General features: G+C 44.2%; 1 non-coding gene across 1 annotated transcript; it reads left to right on the top strand.

Annotated features, from left to right (window-relative positions):
• The first annotated feature begins 1,954 nt into the window (after positions 1-1,954).
• TRNAV-CAC (transfer RNA valine (anticodon CAC)) lies at positions 1,955-2,028 on the top strand. The gene has a single exon. It is a non-coding gene; the product is annotated as a tRNA-Val (tRNA).
• Positions 2,029-7,948: the final 5,920 nt, after the last annotated feature.

Genomic DNA, 7,948 nt, shown 5'->3' with positions numbered 1-7,948 from the left:
AACGAGGGGCGAGGCGAGCTGGGCTGGGGAGGAGGAAAAAAAGGGAGAGGAGAAGATATCGCGACGCGGCAGTGCGAGCCGGGGGCGACGCGCGGGCAATGACTTTTCTGCCCACCCGTGGCGCGAGGAATTGCGGGCGGAGCCGGCGCGGCTCGTGGCGGGGGGGGGGCCGAGCGGATAAGCGCGCCGGGGGTAAGAGGGTCATTTTCTCGGTGGGGCCCGTGCGCCCGCCCGCGCTGCCGCCCGCTAGGTGCACCAACCGGCCAGCCGTGGACGCCCAAGGGAAAAGGGCCAGCGAGCGAGCGAGCTGGTTTGAAAATGTCGTGCCGATGCCGTGCCGTCGCGCTTCGGCGTCGTGCGCTTGAGCGACCCGTGGATTACGCGGCGGAGTGAATGCACGCGCGATCCGTGGGGGATTTTCATGGGGGGCTCGATTTGATTTGGTTTGATTCGGTTTGATTCGAATTCCAGGGATGCCGTGTGTGTTTCCTCCAAGCACGCAGATGGCCAAGGTAGTGGTCAGTACGCCGGAGCGAGGCCACCGCACTTTTCCAATCTATCTGGACGACGATGAGGATGACAAGACGGTGCATGCTATTGTCCAGCTGGAGGACAACAATAAGGGCAAGGGTCCCCGCCGATGCAAGCGCCTCCAGGGTTGTCGGGCGAAGATTTGAAGCTATTGTGTAAGATTAACCCCCAATCTCCATTCCCCTTGTACTCAATCCAGACCGGAACCCTAAAATTCATCGCTACTTAGTACTCAGGAAGAAGTTCTGATCAATCCAATGGCTATTTACCCCGATTCCCCATTCCCTTGTAATGCAGATGGATTACGCGGACCGAATCTAAACGTGGATCGAATGCGAAATAGTAAGTGAGGAGGTGAAAATAGGGCTTACCACCATTGTCGAAGTGATACGGGTGATGTTGCTGATGCCGGTGATGGAGGACGGTGGTCGCCTTGTTGTTCTCCGATTCGTTGATCGCCGTCGCCGGTGTGAGAGTGAGAGAGTGGAGAGGGGGGGGGGGGAAGAGCGGCGAGTGTAATTATTGTCGACGCTTCGGGAAACAACGCGACTTCTCGAGTGTGGTTCCTTGCGTGCAGTCGGCGCAGCCCACGTGCATCCCGCGGGCCTGGCCGTGTAAAAAACCGTCGATTTGGACGTTCCTAGCCTAACTGGGAGGTACTTTAAACATCGTGCGATGGAGGCTAAACAGTGAACATAGGTAACCAAACATGCAGTTTTCTTTCTGTGCGGGCCTGATTAAGCCTAATGCAAGCAACCAAACACGCCCTTGGTCATCGCATGTGCACCAATTTGTTTGTACAGGCCGGAAGGTTGTACAATGCAAGTTGCTTAGGAAGGTGCCTGATAAAATGAATCGATTCCTCCATGAACTTCTTTTCAAGAATGAATCGATTCTTAAGCACTGGGTGCATCTTCATGGTAGGATACATAATTAAGCATCTGTCCTTTGTTATAAGCATAAGCAATTGGTGCTTACACAAAAGCACACGCTCTTGTTAGAAGATGCACGGTGATTACCACGAGCTGACTTAGCCGAGCAGATTGTAGCTCCACTGCACGAGCGAGGGTTCTTAAATCGGCTGGGCAGTTTCGCTCTTGGTTTCTCGGAATAATCTCGCCGGATGCACGGTTTGCTTCCCTGGGCTGTTCGCTTGCATCGAGATCTTGCTCTGTGATTTCACATCAGGATCGTGTATATGCTCTGCGTGAAGAAATTTACTACTGCTGTTTCGTCAACCGTTGGATTATGTAACAGGCAGACAAGAGGTGCAAGGAGAACCACAAATATGCCACGGCATATTCCGTCGCCAAAGGGAGGGACCAAAATTCGCGCTGCGGGCGTCTACGGAAACACATTAGAAAATAGTAATAATAAATAAGACAAAGGTAATATAGCGTCTGTCGATCGCTTAGGCAGAAACGTCTGGGTGGTGTAGTTGGTTATCACGTTAGTCTCACACACTAAAGGTCCCCAGTTCGAACCTGGGCTCAGACACTGTTTTTTGGCGCTTACTTTTTTGTGTTGGTTTTCACATTTTATTACATATAGATATATTTGTTTTAGTTCCAGTATATTTTGCTTCACATTTTCTAACATTCGAATCAAGGCTTGGCCAACTTTTCTTGTTTTTTGGCATTTATTTCCTTATTTTCGGTAAATTTCATATCATTTTGTTTTGTATCTGTATGCACAATTTCCAATAGTCATTTTTTTTACTTCCATTTGATTTTGCTTCACATTCAACAGATTGCTAAGGCTTCCCTTTTTTTTCAAATTTTGTGTTGGTTTGTATATTTAACGTACTCATATATTTGTTTCAACTTCCAAAACGTCTCAGGTGGCGAGCTGTCCGAACGCCTTTGCAGCCTGCACCTGATCACAAATCTTGCTGGGCGAATGTATGACTTGCTGAGTGCCGCCCCCAAAGGCTCCATATGTGCTTTGTGCCTTTATCCACAGTCTCCAGGACGGTTCCATTTGCATAGAGCAAATGAGCAAATCGGCAATTGCCATGTCCTCCACCTCCTAGATATCTAGATCCGTGGCCGTGGTGATCAAAGAGCATATTAGAGGAAATGAAGGCAGTCGCAACGCCGAATGGCCGCTTTCTTCCATATGAATGCTGCAGCTCATTGCGCAACAACTTGAGCAGCAGACGTCGTCAGTTTCTTCAGTCCCCGCCTGCCCTGCCAAAACACGTGGCCAGGGCCGTACCTCACAAAACCGGGGCCCTGTGCGAAATCAAAATTTAGGTGCATTTAAAAATGTCAATCAAAATATTTTTGTTAATCATTCCGGTCATACAATAATATTGCTTTTTTTCAAAGGATAGAACAACTTGGAATAATTGGGCCTGAACGAAACAACTCAACGAATATGAATCAGCCTCTAGGAAAAGACCCCAGTTCATTGCTCTCTTTCGAGGAAAATGTGAAATCACTAGCGGAGAATTAAGGAGGCGATAAAGATTTAATTTATTGTCATTTTAATCTGATCCGAAAGTAAAAGAGTTCGGGGATTCAAAAAAAATGTTCATGATTTTGAAAAAAATTCCTGTATTAAAAAAATGATCTTAGATTGTCCAAAAAATGATCCGGGAATCAAAAAGTGTTCGTGGTTTCAAAAAATGTTCGTGTATCCTGAAAATGATCGTGATTTAAAAAAAATGTTTGTGAATTCCGGGAAATGTTCAATATTTTGCGGATTCTTTTAACTTGGAAAAAATGTTCATCCCATTTAAGAAGGTTCATAAATTCAGAAAATGTTCACGGATTTAAAACATTTCATGTATTAAAAAATCACAATTCCAAACATATTTAAGGTTTCAAATATGTTTATAATTTATCTATTTTGGAAAATTTTAAAAATATTCACAAAATGTAAAAGGAATAAAAGGAAAAAATATAAAAAGAAAAGAAAAGGAAAAAGAAAAACAGGTTTAGGGAAGGTTGGTTCTAGAACCTTCCCAAAACCCATGGATAAAACCCAAAATGGGCCAACCCATACAACATCGAAGCCAACTGGGGGTACGCGTTTCATCGCCATCCCTTGTGGTACACGGGGAATAGGATCTGCGCCTAAGCAGCGCCTTAAGCGACACCCATAAACCGATATCCTTGGCGAATGCCCATTTAACACTCCCTATGCTTGCTCGCCTCGCTCTCGCTAGCTGCCTTGTTCCATTTTATTTTTTTTAACCTGTTGACTCAGTCCCTTAAAGATTGACCATAGATCCTGGACCGTTGACTTGTAGAAAAAAGTTAACAAGTTTCAAGAATGTTCATTGATCTGGAAAACTTTTATGGATTTGAAAAAGTCTATTTTTTTTGAAAAGGTTCATGAATTTGATAAAAAAATCATAATTGAAATATATTCATGACTTTGTAAAAAAATTAAGGACTAGAAAATGTTTGTGGATTTGAGAAATGTTCAAGAATAATAAAAACAAAAATTCCAAAAGGAAGGGAAAAAAGCCGGTAGAAAACCGGAGCTTAAAAACATAGGGGAAAATGAAGAAAAGCTTCTAGTATTTTTTTCGTTGAGGAATGCTTCTAGTAGCTTCCACAACCGGAATTAGCAGATCGCTATATGGACCGGTCCAAATAGGGACCCGTGTGCGCGCCATGTTTAAAAACAACCAAGATAGCTAGAGCCCACACTCATGAGCATATGGGTCGGCCCAGCTGCGTTTTGTTTTCAAATGCTTAACTTCTGGGTCTGCGACCGTTGATCCCTGACCTGCGATTGTTGATTATTTCTAAAATAAAAAGTTTCACAAAAAGGGAAAAAATTCAAAAAAATAATTAAAAGAAGTTCAACAAATTCGGAAAAAGTTCAAAATTTTGAGAAAACTGGAAGAATTTTAAAATGTTTATGACTTGGAAAGTTCATAATTTGAAATAAGTTGGTGAAAATAATGAAAAACCTTCGTGAATTTGAAAAATAGTTCACATGATTTGAAAAAAGTTCAAGGATTTGAAAAAAACTTAACAAAATTTTGGAAAGTTTCATGAATTCGTTAAAAGTTCACGAATTTAATAAAAATCATAAAAGGAAAACATTAGTAAAATGAATAAAATTAGGAAAATAAAATAAAAAATGAAACTGAAAAAAAAGAAACCCAACAAAGCCTATGCTAGGGAAAAGCAGAAGAAAAACCACACAGAAGTCCATGAGAATAATCATTGGAAGATTCTATGGAAAACTATTGAAAAAGTCCTACATGGGCCATTTACACACACGTGCACCAACGGTCGGATTTTAAACACACGTGATAACTCTGCTTGGGCTCAAGCAAAGCTGACTCAACCAATCGTGGAAGAGATTTTCTCTCATTGCCTTCACTAGAAGACATAGGATTTTATGTTGAGCATCACGTTGGTTTCTTACTTTGTTGCACCTTGACCCTGTGTAACGGTACGGTGCTTCCTGTGACTCAAGAAAGAAAAAAAAGGAAACTACCAAAAGACTATGTCTTCGTGTTTCATTGTCTTCAAGCGAAGGTCTTCACACACCATGATTAAACCAAATCTCGAGGTACTTCTATCTATGTTATCCTGTGTACACTCGCAACACATTAATCTCTCAACTAAGTTTATCGTTAATACTCCAAAACCAATAAGGAGTGGCACTAGATACACTTACATGGATCTTCATGGATCCAGTCTTTGTTCGTCTTTACTCGTGTGTTTACAGGTTGGATCCTTCCGATCTACGTTTTCTTCATCAACGACGATTGCTATTCTGGTGCACCGTCCTATGAGGCCTTAGCACGATAACATTCCGATCATCTACTACAACAGGTTTTCTCAACTCCGATGAAAGAGGGACGACGTAACGCCCCGAGTCCGATGCGCCAGGTGTCTCCCAGTTATTCGCCGTCATTGCCATGTCATTTGCTTGCGTGTTGCATCTTGCCATGTTTTCAAAACTTGCATCCGGTTATTCTCTCCGTTGTCCGTTTCGGAATCCGACACTCTCATATGCACCCGCCACACCTCCCAGATCTTGTTTCGTTAGCGGGAGAAAAACGTTCTCAGAATGGGACGAGATTTGTTGAGTGGCCTTGGTATATCATTGGAAGACCGCCTGTCAAATTTCGTTTCATTTGGAGGTTGTTTGATGCCACAACGGTTAACCGCGTTAACCGAACTCCTTCTTCTCTTTGCAGCCCAGCACCCCTCCACAACAGCCCACTAGCCCATCTAAACCCCCTCCATGCTCTCCGCCGTGGATCACGATCGCGTGGGAAAAAACCGCACCTCAATAGCCCTCTCCTAGCTCCCTCTATTTATATAAACACACCCCCGTCCAAATCTGAGGCAAACTTCATCCCTAACCCTAATCTCCTCTAAATCCGCGCCACCCCAGCCCCTCCTCGCCGCACCGGACACGTCCGCCGCCGCCGGCCCGGACCAACCGGGGCTTGCCACGTCAGCATGCGCCGCCGCCCCTTGCGCTGGCCCGCCGAAGCCCATCGCGGGCCTGCCCGGGCCTGGATCTGCGCCGCCGCCGCCCGCGGGACCTCGCCGCCCAAGTTCCGCGACTCCGCCGCCGTGTTCCCTCGCCACCCGGTGCCGCGCCTCGCCTCCACCGCCTTGCCAACTCCGGCGCCTCGCCGTCGCCGCCGCAGCCTCCCCCCGCGCCTCGGCTCGCCGGAGACGCCGCCTCCTCACGCCTCGACGTCCGCCGCCGCCGGATCCCGGTCGGATCCGCTGCGCCCTCGCCGGATCCAACCTCCCCTCGTCCCCGGCGACCTCTCCAGTCATCTCCGCGCCGCCCAATCGCCGGAGGAGCTCGCCAGCCGCCGTTGACTTTTTCCCTCGAGGTTGAATTCCTCACTAAGTCCCATATTTTTTCATCTCATGTGTGCATCTTTGACCTACCATAACTTCATGCATATTCCTCCGATTTGCATGCCTAATATGTTAAATTGTTCATCTCTGAATGCTCTACATGGTTGTGTAGTTTACTTGCATGTTACTGACCATCTTGATGCCTTGATCCTCGTTGCAAAAGTGCTAAATGTTATAATCTGCTGGAGATTGTTGTAACTTGCTGTTTTGTCTTTTTCATAGCATTTTGTTTGTCTATCTTTTAAGCATCATGTCTACATGTTTTAGAAGCATATTCATGCCACTTTACAATGGTATAATCCATGTATTTTTATGTGCCCTGGGGTGACTAGCACAAGCTTGCAAATTAGGGTATTTGCTGTTGCCGATTTTAGTGACTTAGTGATTTCTGATTTCTGCTAAGTCTGAATCTGCTACATTATGTTGCCATATTAACTTGTTGCTACAAGTGTATCCATGCATAATCTGGAGATGCTCAGTAAGGATGTTGTGTAGATCTTGTTATGCTCTATCCATCCACGCCTTTGTTTTGCATTTATAGCCTACTGTAGCTTGTTGTTATCATGCTCTCAAATTGCTAAATATTGTTGCTGTCAATCTGTCAACAGTAAGTTCATTCTTGCCATGTGAATAGCTAGTGTTCTATGTATCCTATGACCATGTTCTTGCCATGAGTAGCTCACAAATATGCCTTCTTGCTGTTGGTTATATTCACTTGCCATGATATGCTTTATGTTGAGTTAACCGAGCTCACAAACATGTCTACTTGTCGCTATTTTTGCCATATCCAGTAAATTCTACCAAGTCTGAAAACTGTTATCGTTTGCATTCTTGCCATTATGTTTTGGGCATATTCTAATGGTTTCTAGTAGTAGCTCAGTGATCATGTTTTGTAGTGCTTGACATGTACATGATTTCCATGCCATATGATGCCATGATATGTTCCTGTAGCATATACTTTTGTTGTCTCAAAGTATGCAGCATGAATCTGATTTTAGCCTTACTCTGTTTTTCACAAAGTCTGAGAATCTGTTATGACTTGCTTACTTGTCTTGATGATTGCCATTGATTTAGATGTTATATGGAGATGCTTAGTAATCATGTTTTGCCATGCTTAACCTGTACTTCAATGCCATGCTTTTGCTTGTTATGCTTACACTATAGCATGTTTGTTTCATGTCTTCAACATGTCAACATGTTATTTTCGCTCACATATATGCCCTGTTTTCCACTAAGTCATAATCTGTGTTATAAAGTTGCTTTTTTGCATTGATCATGTTGGTTTAATCCTGATGCCTATGAACCTGAAACTTGATGTTATTTGAATCATGTAATCTGTACTTTGAGTGCCTATCAAGTTTGTGTCAATATGTTTCCTGTAGCATGTTGTTTCCTTGATTGCAAAGTGTTTAGTTGCTGTTTTGGACAGATTGTGTTTGGAACTTGTATTGAGTGTGTGTGCTGAACCGTTGCTCCGTTTTAAGCATGCTCTACATGAAACTTGCTTGGTTTTGCATGTAGTTTTATCTTGCCTTGTTGCATCCTTGGTTTGAGCATAT

This window comes from Triticum aestivum, chromosome 5D (assembly GCF_018294505.1).
Source record: "Triticum aestivum cultivar Chinese Spring chromosome 5D, IWGSC CS RefSeq v2.1, whole genome shotgun sequence".
Lineage (NCBI taxonomy): Eukaryota > Viridiplantae > Streptophyta > Magnoliopsida > Poales > Poaceae > Triticum > Triticum aestivum.
The sequence above is the reverse complement of the archived record's forward strand: the minus strand, read 5'-3'. Positions and strand labels throughout refer to the sequence as shown.